We start from the raw sequence: 14,093 nt of genomic DNA, 5'->3' as shown, positions 1-14,093 counted from the left end.
AGTAGTACAATTTACCGGGGCAGCTTCTCCACACAGGGCTATATCGCATTTTGCGTTGTTACTGACAATGGTCGCTACCAGTGAGCTTTTTATGAATGAGCGATTTTCCACTAAATAAATGTCAAGCTTATTTACGTTTTGGGGGGCATATTTTCAGTTAGCAGATGGTACTGTTTGAATCGCGATTCCATCTTCTACTGCCGGGTAACGTCATAGAATAATCTTCAAAGGGGGTTCTTTATTAATGAATGAATGCAATGACTAGGCTAAATGCCTGAAAATATCATGAGAAGGGAAAAACTTAAAATGACGTTTAAGTCATAGAGATTAGGTCAATTTTTACACCGGTTTGCCAAATGTATTCGTTTTGATTCAACAATGAGGCTGCCTCTTGCAGGGGAAATGAGAAGACATCTATTTCATTCTACACTTCACTCGTATTTTGAGTTGTAAATGAGCAGCAAAAAAAAAGATGCTTTTAAATCTATGTAATATTTATACATAATAAGTAGGCCCTATGCATTTTTATATAAAATATACAGGAATATCAGTTGTAAAAATTGCATTAAAATCCTTGTACAACCGACGCAAGCAAGCACACCCTACAATTTCCCCAGAAATTGTACCCTCTCTAGTTATGGAACGTTCTTGCTCAAACAGTCAGTGATGAGCCGACTGAGACTACGTATCTACGACGTTTGAAATAGAGCACAGAGATTAGAAGAAATCATTTGCTGATGCTTATTTTTATTTTAGTATGTGTTCCGATGACACATTATTAGTATATACCTATTTACCGTAAGCTTTCACATCTTACCATAAAAAAGCAACCAAGATCTTCTGTCCATCTCGTAATAGCCTCGTTTTGGTTTAAAATTGTACGACGCACGTGAATATAGCGAAAGTTGTATGTGACCATAAAATAACCAAAACAACGTTTCCCCAATGTCATACACAGAACGTCCCCATGTGACTATCAGGGAACTATATGCGGACGTTCTTTAAAAGTCCCAAATGTCATATTTGTAATGTTTGCGGTGTGACCACAAAATAATGAACATGGAACGTCTCCATAAAGTCATACAGGAAGCTTTCAAAAAAAGTACGCTCAGAACCAAATGAGAACGTTTTAAAAACGTCCCCAATGTTCTGTAAAGGTTTGTGACATTCATCACATTTAGATAACTTTTAGGGAACGTTATGCAAAGTCCCAATAACGTCCTCTCCTACGTGGCAAGTGACCCGCCCTCCTCTGACTCTGATTGGCCGTGAATCTGAAACAAATCAATCAGACGATGGCAGGGAGTATTACCCAATCAGGGGCAGAATAGGACAAGTCTTCACAGAATGCGGGTGGAATGATTTGCATGGGATGCTGCATTGAAGAAAACTCTGAAAATACTGCACAAACCCCGTCCTGTATTGATTCAAAACGGGACGCGCCATTTTATTCTCAAATACGGGACATTCTGTATTTTAAGGGACGGGTGCCAACCCGGTAGCCTGGTCCTAACCGTGTGGAGAAGCTGCAGTACTAGACTGTGTTCGTCTTGGTAGCTGGCGATTGCGTTGGTTGAATTCGAGTTAACGTTCCGTTGTACGGTTTAGGCTGAAATTAACTATTTTCATGAACAGATTGACAAAGTTTAGGCTGTGGCAATGGAGGTCAGATTAGTAGTCACTAGTCAGATAGTTTCACCTATTGAAAGACTTTTGATTTAAGTAAGGTAGTGCCGAACATGTTCTGTCGCCGTTTGACTTCCTAAACAGCTGTGTAACTGTTAAGTTTTGTATGACACTCCTTTATTGTTCACAAACATGTCAATTTATAGGGAGGCACCAAAGAAGAAATAACAGGGTTGTGGTAGCACACTTGATGCGGTGACACCTATTGGCAAATTACAATATTACCAACACTCCCACTTAATTTGCAATTACACAATTTAATTTTACTTTTGCTAAGCCAATCCTTAATAAATCATATTAACGACAAAAAATATATATATTTTCTCAGTTCACACAACACAGTGTAGCCCGTTTAGGATCAGACTAAACAGAATTGATGAAACAAAGTCCAATCTCACTCCTGAAATGCTCAAACTTCTGTCTCGCCAACGGTTTGGTCAATATATCTGCCTTCATATTGTCTGTGGGACAGTATTGCAGTTGTATTCGTCCATTTTGCACACACTCACGAACGTAATGGTAGCGAATGTCAATGTGCTTAGTTCTTGAATGATCCACTGGGTTCTTTGCGATTGCGATGGCTCCTTGGTTGTCCTCCAGGATTACAACAGGAGTATAGTTCACCCCAAGATCGTTTAGAAGTCGTTTAAGCCAGGTACACTCCTGAGCTGCTTGGCTAAGTGCAACGTACTCAGCCTCCGCTGTTGAAAGGGCAACAGTTGACTGCTTCTTGCTGAGCCAACTCACCACTCCTCCACCCAGTAAAAACACGTTACCGGTCGTAGAGCGACGATCGTCCTGGTCTCCAGCCCAGTCAGCATCTGAGAAACCGACCAAAGACTCTGACCGCTCATATTTGAGAGCGAGCGTCATTGTCCCTTTCAAGTACCGTAGGATCCTCTTCACCGCAGTTAGATGGGAAACGCTTGGGTTTGCATTGAACTTTGACACAACGGGTCGTGTGGCCATCGCAGCATACAGTAGGCTACCCACCATAGACTGGTAAGTACCCGGATTCACAGGCTTGCTGACACCGTCGTTTTTTGTCAGCCTTACGTTTGCATCGGCTGGAGTTGTAACGGGCTTTGCATCATGCATCTCATACTTTCGGAGAATGGCTTCGATGTAATGCTTCTGATGAAGGAGCACACAGTTATTTTCTTTGTCTTGGATGACCGAGACCCCCAAGATATAGGACAGTTCTCTCATGTCCTTCATCTTGAAACGCTTCTTAAGAGCGTGTTTCAGCTCCTCCATGCTTTCCATCGATTCCGTTATCAGGATTAAATCATCTACATACACAGCTAATATCTCCAGCTCCTGTCGAGATCTCACAAACACACACGGGTCTGATGTGCTCTGCACGAAACCAATGTCCTTCATGAACCCTGTAAAGGTTTTGCTCCAGCAGCGAGGGGACTGCTTCAGTCTGTATATTGACCTCCTCAGTTTGCACACCAAACCCTCCTCCCCTGGTCTGATGTATCCCTCCGGCTGCTCCATGTAGATCTCCTCATCCAGGTGTCCGTTCAGAAATGTGGTCACCACATCCATCTGATGCACATGCATGTTGTTCTGGACTGCGAAGGACAGCAATGTACGTACCGAGGTGAAGCGTACCACGGGTGAATACGTTTCATCGTAGTCAGCACCATACATCTGTGAGTAACCCTTAGCGACGAGTCTGCACTTGTACCTCTCCACTCTTCCATCACTATGATGCTTGATTTTAAACACCCATCTTGAGCCTATGGCCTTCCGATCGTTGGGTAGTTCCACTAAATCCCACGTCTTGTTTTCCAGCAATGATCCATATTCCAGGTCGGCCGCCTCCTGCCATTCTTTTGCGTCGGGACTCATCATTGCTTCTTTAAGTGTGCTTGGTTCCGCAACACAAACACTAGCATAATGGTCAACAGTCACCAGGTCGGCAAACTCATCGATGCCGTATCTCCTAGGTGGTCTTCTGGTCCTGCTACCCACCCTAGTAGTTCCTGGTGTCCTCTCCTCGGTCTTCATATGCACTCCGTTCCCCGAAGAGAAAACGTCCACTCCTGGTGGTTTCAGATCGCCCTCCCCGGCAGCTCCACTGACGGTAGAGTCGGCTGGTGTTCTCTGAGAGTTCATGACGGCTTTGTCCTCTGAACAAATGTCCACTTCTTGTTTCAAGCCGAAGTCTGACTCATTAAAGATCACATCCCGACGGATCAGTATCCTGTTTTTTTCTTTGTCATACAAGCGATAGCCCTTGGCATTGTTGGCATATCCCACGAAACGAAGTTTTACTGCTTTCTTGTCCAGTTTCCTTCTGTCCGTTTCTGGGACATGTGCATAGGCCACGCACCCAAACACCTTCATGTGACTTACGTTTGGCTGTTTGTCACACCATCTCTGGTAGGGCGTCACTTGTTTCAGGACAGATGTGGGGAGTCGGTTCTGTATGTAAGCAGCGGTCGCTACAGCCTCTGCCCAGTACTGCTTTGTTAACTTGGCGTGAGAGAGCATGGTCCTCGCTGCTTCGACCAATGTCCTATTCTTTCTTTCGGCAACCCCATTCTGCTGGGGTGTGTGAGGTACAGTCGTCTCATGGTGGATGCCTCGAGCCTTCAAGTAATCCTGGAATTCCTTGGATGTGTACTCTCCACCATTGTCCGTTCTTAGTCTTGCCATCTTCTGTCCGCACTCGTTCGATAATGTTCTCTCGAACTCCTTGAATTTGCAGAGGACTTCACTCTTCTGTCTCATGAAATACACCTTGCAACACCTGGAATAGTCGTCAATAAAAGTCACAAAGTACTTTGACCTGCCTATGGATTCAGTCTGCATAGGGCCACAGACGTCGCTATGTACCAACTGCAGTCTTCGTTTAGAACGGATTTTTCCCACTGGCTTATGTGGTTTCCTAGACAGCTTGCATTCCACGCATGCTTCACAGAAGGGTAATTCTTTCTTTTCAGGGAAGTCCACTCCATTTACCATTTCTTTAAGTTCTTTCACCTTAGTGGTGTGGCCCAGTCGCTGGTGCCACAAGCTGGCTGCTATTGATGCACTTGGCGCACAGTGACAGGCGGGCGAACTCCCCTCGACATCCAGTTGATACAATCCATCGGATCTTTGTGTTCCCATTCCTCTGAGATTCCCACTTTCATCACGGATGTAACAGCGAGACTTCTTGAACTTTACAGTGTTTCCTTTTTCGACAGCAGCTCCCACTGAGAAGAGATTCCCGGATAACTTGGGAACATACAGCACGTTGTACATTGTAACGTTCTTCACATCACTCTTGTAAAATGTCATTCTCAGGTTAACGCTACCAAGACCTAGAGCGTCAACCACTCTGCCATCTCCAAGTTTCACAGATTGTGGCTTTGGAAATCGCCTGTAGTCCTGGAGGTTGTCTTCATGACACATCATATGCTTTGAGGCTCCAGAGTCAATTAACCACGCAATCTGTTGTGTCATTTCAGCCCGAGTCGCCTCTCCGGCGACGAAAGCACTCTCAGACGCGTCTCCATCATGGTCGCATGTTACGTGTTTGGCTTTGTGGGATCTGGTCTGTCTTCCCATACCTGGACAGTCACTTTTGATATGTCCTTCCTTCCCACACTTATAACACCTCCATGAGCCGGGCCTGTCGGCTCTCGCTGTCCGGTAGTTGGCCTGCATACGGATTTGTGAGGTTGTCAATGCTGACGCGCCTCCGGACGCGGCACCACTGAATACAGCATCACCTTCGGCGGACACTCGCTTTTGTTCTTCGTTAATTAAAGCCTGCTGTACGAACCGCAGCGTTAGACTGTCCAACTTCGTCTCCAGCGCAGTGACGATCGTAGCGTAGCTTGATGGCAGACTACCCAGGAGTGTTACGATCTGGTCCTCCTCTTCAATCACCGCACCTATTGCCCCCAGCTGATCAGTTAACTCTTTCATTCGCTTTAAGTGTTCAGTTATATTGTCTCCGTCCTTCATTTCACATCTGAAGTACTTTTTCTTTAGGAACAGCTTGTTTGCTAGTGTCTCTCTCGAAACGTTCTTTTAGCGTGTCCCACGCTTCCTTGGGGGTTTTACAGCTCGTTATCAGGTACAGCTGGGGGGTACTCACGTTCAGCACCAACACAGAAAATGCTTTTTCTTTCCGTTTTTCGAATTCTGCTCTTGTCTGTGCACTTGCTCCTTCACCCACGTAGTCAGTTTCCATCACCATGCCCCATAGTCCTTTAGCTTTCATCAAATTTTCCATCTGGAATTTCCACGTTGCCCAGTTCTCTGGCCCACCCAGCTTTTCAATAAACAGTTTGTCTTCCATTGTGAGTCCCACAACACTGTCTATGCAGCGCACACAAAACAAACGAAAAAACACCTCTTCTTTGCTTCAGCGACGAACTGGGCCCATAACCTGTTGAGTTTTGTATGACACTCCTTTATTGTTCACAAACATGTCAATTTATAGGGAGGCACCAAAGAAGAAATAACAGGGTTGTGGTAGCACACTTGATGCAGTGACACCTATTGGCAAATTACAATATTACAAACAGTAACTAGATGTTTTTGTAGTGTGCCTCGCCTAGGCTACAGCGTTGCAGTGAGCAACACTGGTTTGAAACCACAGGTAATGATAATTTCACCAACAAATCGTTTACTTGTAATGTAATGTCATAATAAATCCTACAACGAAAATTTATTTGTGAGGAATGTTTATTTTAACGATTGAAAACAGAAGCATCACAGACCACTGTAGTATGTGTTGCCCGGGCAACAGAGGCTAATGTCATGCTAATGCTTCAGTGAAATAGTAGACTACCGTTTCCAAAAGTAGATGTGGGCCTACTTCCTTAATAATATCAGCTAGCCTAATTGTACATTACATTTCACAATTGTGTTTCACATCACAAAGTAAAACTAGAAAGTGCATTTCCTGCAGAAAATGCGTTGGAATGCTGAAAGCTGAATTTTTTTTTTTTAATAGCTGAAAATACAGAAATGAGAAAATGCCCGCAAGCTGAAATGAATTTCAAAAATGTGTGAGTCACACAAAAGAGGCAGTGTGGAAACTGAACTGCATCATCTAACAATGCTAAGAGCTGAAATACAATGCGGGAGAAGCTGAAAGCTGAACTGTTTAACTGTAGAAGCAGTAGAAGTAGAATATTCGTTTTAGTAGCCGAAATTATAGTGCTCTTAGTCTTTTAATGAGACGAGTTGACTGAATAGCTCTGTCTTGTGACTCCACTAATCAGCTAATACCAATCACCTGTGTAAGAGACTGAGTGGCGTGTCTGTGTGGTTGCCACGGTGATGGTGTATGGCGTGAAATTAGTGCCAGGAGAGCGAGCTCAGTAAAAACGATTTGTAACTTGCAAAAAAGATTTGTGTCTCTGTAGAAAATGATTCGTGTACTTGCAAAAAAAAGTTTTGTGTCTCCGTAGAAGAAGGCAAGATTTGTGTACTTGCATAAAAGATTTGTAACTTGCAAAAAAGATTTGTGTACTTGTAAAAAAAAGTTTTGTGTCTCCGTAGAAGAAAAAGATTTGTGTACTTGTAATAAAAAAAAGTTTTGTGTCTCCGTAGAAGAAAAAGATTTGTGTACTTGTAAAAAAAAGTTGTGTCTCCACGCGCATTTCTCAACAGATCAATCCGTTTATTTTCATTTCAATGGCCGTTCGTTACCAACATTGTGTAGTTAGGTTTTATATAGAGTGAATATTGTACGTAGGCCTCCAAAGTAATATTAAAAAAATAATTATAAAGTCTACAACTTTACAAATGTTCACCGTAGTCTACAATTAATGTAATAAAATCTTAATAACATGCTTTTTTATACAAATATATCAACTAATATGGTGTATTTTATCATCCTGCAGCCGATTTCGCAAGCGTCTCGCGAAAAAATTAGACCAGCTGCCAAAACGATCGCTGCAGATCGCAGGCAATTGCGGCGATTCGCAGCCCATCGCGGTAGGTCCCATTTGATAACATGGGCGCCAAAAGAAAAAAGGCGGCGCTTCCAGGCGTGTCGCAGCAGATCGCAGGCAGTGTGTCCCAGGCGTAAGGCGAACGCTAGCGATTGGTTATGGCAGATCAGAGTGGCTCTGGGCAGATCCAATAGTTTTAAACTTCAATAGAGTACCCGCCTTCAAGGAAGTTAGCGCTCCATTGTCAATGGAGCAATCCCAGACCCTCTGTACAAATGAAATGTACTAGGGTCTGGTTAGGACATGCGCGCAGATGGCACTGGGGACGGGGGGGACATGTCCCCCCCAGATTCCTAGTGACCCTGATCCGTCCCCACCACTTTCCCTACGTAAGGCGACAAGCATCAGTTCATAACTGCACAGCTGATTAGGCAATGTTAGCGATGTTAGCTTGTATTAGCGTGTGTAACGCAATACACTTTGCTTAAATAAGCAAAGTGTATTATGCTTATTTAAAGTATTTTTGGAGCCGGCGTTTGTGCTTTTAGGCTTGGCGTCTTCCTGTTTGTCATGGAGATGACGTTAGTAGCCCCGTTCGTTTGGCTGGTTAAAATTGAAATGTTTGGCTCGCTCCCTTTCATTAACCTATTGGTTGCGATCAACCACGACACAAAAAAGGCTCAATGGCATTGCTGTGTGCCATATTCACCAAGACAGACTTGACAAACTGGACAGACAAGACAGACAGCCCAGCAATATCTTCAGGGAAATGAAAGGAGGAGAAATGTTTTTGGGACCTATTGAGTCTGCCTCTAGAGGGTAAATTTGTTTGGCTGCAGAGGGAATTCTTTTTTTTAAATAAATTTGGTTTATTATTGGAAAAACAATTACAAAGAAAAGTCATACTTGCAGAGGGAATTCAGAATATTTAATTTAAAGTGTAAATTTCATTTCACATTTCATGCTATGAAGGCTATACTTATTTTATTTATGTAAATCTATTTTTTAAGTGTTTATACTTTATACCGTTTACATACACATTGTTATATTTGTAATAATTTACATCCTGCTGATATCAGCAAATGTTTAAATAAAACATTTGCAGAGGGCATGAAGTTTTGGTGCGTGATTGACATACTAATGTTGCCTGTCTGACTGGTACTGTATATATGTATATACATATATATATAACATTACACAAAATAACTAATTTAGTTGGAATCATTTGCTGACAGCTTGGTCCCCCCCAGTTCAAAAATCCCATCTGCACCCCTGGGTTAGGACCAGGCTAATATTTTCTGTTGTAGGCAACAGCAAAAACAAGAAAATAGAACAGTTGCAAGCTGGCATGAAGCGGGATTCGATCATACTAGAGCAAAAACACATATTATTGTTTGTCCGTTACTATACAATGCGAGCTAGGCTCATGGAGAAATGGAGCTTTCAGTCACAAATTTATTGGCATTCAGGCAACATTTTATGGGTTCATCGAAAACAACTGGTTCCCGTGGGCACACCAGTAAATACCCGAATGTGTAGACAAATCAGGCATTTTGGGTTGTCTTGAGGCAATAGCCAAATTTCCCATGATACCACAGCCCCTTATGCAGGGGCAGCGCCAGATCATTTTTAATGCAGGTGCTGACAGGGTGCAAGATCATTGACAGGGGGAGCTGCGCAATTATATATATAGGCTATATCAGGGCCGGAGTGGGACCCATTTTCAGCCCGGGAATGTAATGGTCAAAACCTGTCACGTCCGTGGATGTCCGCCGCTCCTCTAGAGGGCGACACCTTGCTTAGAACACGCTCCACTCACCTTTCACCTTCATCATAACTCCCTACTTAAGCACCGGATGTCCCTCCACATTCACTCCGTCATGGATTCTCGTGAGTACATGTGTTCGATGATCTCTTTGCTCGCCGACGTAAATGTCGCAACTTTGTATCCCCTCGGTTTCGAGCTAGCACTGAACTGAAGTAGGTGAAAACGCAGCTGCCGTGGATTATTGTTTCTTTTTTCTTCTGATTTTGGAATTATACCTTTTTTTTCGTTGTGGATTATATCATGGACTATACTGACTGCTCTGCTCTGTGAAGCTCACAGTGCCCAGATACAAACTTTTTGTTTCCTGTGTGGATTACCCTTTGTAGATTATATTGCCTGCTCTGTTCTGAGGAAAACTCAGGATTAATACATTTGTTAAATATCTCATCTGCATTCTGCGCTTGTGCTTCAGACCTAGCCTGATAGCATGACGGAGTCCAACCAAGACACAGCAGAAATGCAAGAGATACGAGATGCCATAAATCAGCTGGGTGTTTTGATAAATGCCCATGGCCCCCGACTGAATCGTGTGGAACAAGCAGTACAGCAGCTATGTGCACGGCCTCTGCCGGCACCGCCAGCTACACATCCCAGCGGTGGGGCAGGCTCCAGCACTCAGGCCGCTCCATCAGTTCCTCCCGCCTCTCTCAAGGTTACTCTCGCAGCCCCACAACCATTCTCGGGGGAACCTAACGCCTGTCTGGGCTTTGTGCTACAATGCTCTCAGGTGTTCCTCCACCAAGCACATCTCTTCCCCACCGAAATGGCGAAGGTGGGCTACATCATCTCGCGTCTCTCAGTACCAGCCATGGATTGGACAACCGCCGTCTCAGAGCGCCAGCAGGTAAATGATAGCCAGGCGTTCCTGACGCGCCTAAGCCTGATTTTCGATACCGAGCAGACGCAGGATCAGGCGGCTCAATGTATCCTCATCATCACCCAGGGCAACCGTTCTGTCGCCCAATATGCCGTGGAGTTCCGCACTGTGGCAGTCCGGAGTTGCTGGGAAGGTCAAGCTCTGCGATCCGCCTTCTACCGAGGTCTGCAGGGGTCCGTGAAGGATGAACTGGTCAACCGGGACTGGGGGCAGACGCTGGACGAGCTGATGAGCCTAGCGATCCATCTTGATGCTCGCATCCAAGAACGGCGCCTGGACAGTCGGGAGACCCGAGCACCAATGACGGTCTGCCTGCCACGGCCTACTACGTCCGTTAAACTCGTCCGTTTCCGCTTGAACCGCGAGGAACGCAGCCGCCGCCTCCAGAGAGGTCTTTGTATGTACTGTGGATCCTCAGGTCACCAACGGCAGCAGTGCCCAGACCTGCAGGGAAAAGACGACACTAGTCAGGGGGGCCCGGGCCCCTGGTGAGTGGAAGTGCTGAGACTCCTGGAGCCGCCTTTCCATCCTCATTTGTGTTGGTCACATTGGCGAGTACTCAACTATAGTTTCCCTTTCTGCGTTGGTGGACTCCGGCGCTGAGGCTAATCTAATGGACATCACCACTCAGCAGGACCCCGTGGTGCTAGGCTATCCCTGGCTAGCTGTCCACGAACCCCAGTTTTCTTGGGCAACCAGTTCTCTGCTTACCTGTGGGACCACCTGTACCACGGCGGGCCATCTTCCAACTCACACACCTGCAGTACCCTCCAGAATCAAATCAAATCAACATTTATTTGTATAGCCCTTTTTACACGCAATCATGTCACAGAGGGCTTCACATACGCCCATGGAACTGCCCCTCAACCAACCTAAACCCTCAGGGAAGTCAAGGAAAAACTCCCAGAAAAACTCACTACAGGAGAAAAAATGGAAGAAACCTTGGGAGGAGCAATTCAGTGAGGGATCCCCTCCTCCAGAGACGGTTGATGAAAGAGAGGAGCAGAACACAGGCTTAACATAGTCATACAGCAGGGAAGTGTCAATGGGTTTTGAAACACCAAAATCCATTGTTCAACTTGGTAGATGTAGGAAACTCGCTGTTGCCCGTCATGGAGACTGGTTTCCGGTTGGCGACCAGGTCCAGCGTTGGCAGACCGACGACCAGGCAGGTGCTGACAGCTCAAACCCCCCACACCACAGGGGATGTGTGGAGGGGGGACAGAGAGGGGAGAGCAGCGATTAGAGAAGGCCAGGAGCAGCTAACAGTTACAGTCATATTTAGAATGAGATCCCCACCGGTCAAGTCTGGACTAATGCAGCAATTTAGCAGAGCAAAAAAAAGGGTATTTGATGCAGCCCTAGACACTAAGACAGCGCCAGCCCCCCTTGGTTGGAACATGAACTCTGTTCCAGGGGAGAGGACTCTAAAATAAGTTATATTTATATAATAAGGGTGAGAATGCCCCGTCCCCCGTTGTCACCAACTAGTAACGGAAACTATAACAATAACAATATACAGTAACCGGTTTACTTAATTTGAATAATCTAGATGTTACATGTAAAAGTTACATGTGATACACACAAACAAACACACACCCTAGGTTTACATCGAAAGTACAATCACACACTTACATTTAACAGTCATAGAATTGACTAAACAAGAATGTTTTTAACCTAATTTTGAATGTCGAAACAGTATCAGCCTCCTTAATTTAGACAGGTAATTTGTTCCAGAGAAGAGGTGCTCTCTATGAGAACGCCCTGCCTCCAGCAGTTTTTTTCTTAATTTTGGGAACCACCAGATAGCCGGCATCTTGAGATCTAAGTGTCCTTGCGGGGCGATAGGGTGCAAGGAGACCAGAGAGGTAGGGTGGTGCCAATCCATGCAGAGATTTGTAGGTTAGTAATAGAACTTTGAAATCAGCTGTGGCTTGGATAGGGAGCCAGTGTAAAGAGACGAGAGTAGATGTTATGTGATCAAACTTTGTGGTTCTAGTCAATAGTCTAGCAGCAGCATTTTGCACCCGATGTAAATTTTTTAAGTAGGTAATTGGGAGGCCAGAGAACAACACATTGCAGTAGTCCAGTCGGGATGTAACAAATGCATGTATTAGTTTTTCAGCATCATCCTTTAAGAGGAATTTTCGTATTTTGGCTATGTTACGTAGATGGAAAAATGCAGTTCTGGTAACTTGCTTAATATGGTACTCAAACGAAAGGTCTGGGTCCATTGTGACTCCTAGATTTTTTACCAGCTGACTTTGAGAGACTTTGACGCCATCTAAGTCTAAGGTCAGATTTGATAAATTATTTCTGTATTTTTTATGACCGAAAATTTGAATCTCTGTTTTATCCGAATTGAGAAGAAGGAAATTTGCTGTCATCCAAGTTCTTAACCCAGAAACACATTTTTCCATAGCGTGTGGTAGTTCTCCAGGCTTTATAGACATATATATGCAGAGTATCATCTGCATAACAGTGAAAATTTACCCCAGAGCTTCTAATGTTTCCTAAAGGCAGCATATAAAGCGAGAATAACAGAGGGCCTAGAACTGAACCCTGTGGTACTCCGTATTTTACAGTGGAACTCCTGGATGAGCAGCCATCATAGTGGACAAATTGTGATCTGTCAGATAGATACGATCTAAACCACTGAAGTGAAGTACCAGAAATCCCAACATAGTTCTTCATACGTCCAGGAGAATCTCATGATCCACAGTGTCAAAAGCTGCAGCTGGTGGGTTTCGATAAATCTATCAGCTTTATGAACGCTTCCATAGAAATAGAGTTAAAGTGAGTGAGAGCCTCAACATGCAGCATGCTTGGTATAGAGGAAAATTCAGTGTTCATGGCTATTCCTCCAGGGCTAGCCTGTAGTTTGTTCCTTATTGCATAGATTTTTTGGTCAAAGAATTCTAGGAAGTCATTGGGAGAGAGATCTGTACTAACACCGTATGTACTTTTCTTAGTGAGTTTTGCAACGGTATCAAATAGGAACTTAGTGTTGTGCTGGTTCTTACTAATCAACTTAGAGAAGTATTCAGATCTGGACCTGATGAGGACTTGCTTGTACTCCATTAGGCTGTCCTTCCAGGCCAGGCGGAATACCTCCAATTTAGTGGTACACCACTTACGCTAACTTACGCTAATTTTCTAGTGGACTTTTGAGAGTACGGGTTTCCTCTGAATACCATGGAGCCAATTTCTTATCTTTTCTTAGGTTGGAGAGGGTCAACATAGTCTCGTGATCAGGGGTGCCGCCAGGAATTTCGGGCCCCATGGCAAAAATTCAAAGTGCCCCCCCCCCCCGTTTTTGTGGCAAAAAGTGCCTTTTGTCGCCAAAGGGAATCAGTGCAAGCTCAATGTCACAACGTCAGCACACGTTAGCAACGATGCATAACTACAACGTGCATAGATGTAGTAAGACTGTTGCGTATGGCGTGAAATTAGTGCCAGGAGAGCGAGCTCTGTAAAAACGATTTGTAACTTGCAAAAAAGATTTGTGTCTCTGTAGAAAATGATTTGTGTACTTGCAAAAAAAAAAGTTTTGTGTCTCCGTAGAAGAAGGCAAGATTTGTGTACTTGCATAAAAGATTTGTAACTTGCAAAAAAGATTTGTGTACTTGTAAAAAAAGGTTTTGTGTCTCCGTAGAAGAAAAAGATTTGTGTACTTGTAAAAAAAAGTTTTGTGTCTCCGTAGAAGAAAAAGATTTGTGTACTTGTAAAAAAAAGTTTTGTGTCTCCGTAGAAGAAAAAGATTTGTGTACTTGTAAAAAAAAGTTTTGTG

This window comes from Osmerus eperlanus, chromosome 7 (assembly GCF_963692335.1).
Source record: "Osmerus eperlanus chromosome 7, fOsmEpe2.1, whole genome shotgun sequence".
In the NCBI taxonomy this organism is placed as follows: domain Eukaryota; kingdom Metazoa; phylum Chordata; class Actinopteri; order Osmeriformes; family Osmeridae; genus Osmerus; species Osmerus eperlanus.
The sequence above is the reverse complement of the archived record's forward strand: the minus strand, read 5'-3'. Positions refer to the sequence as shown.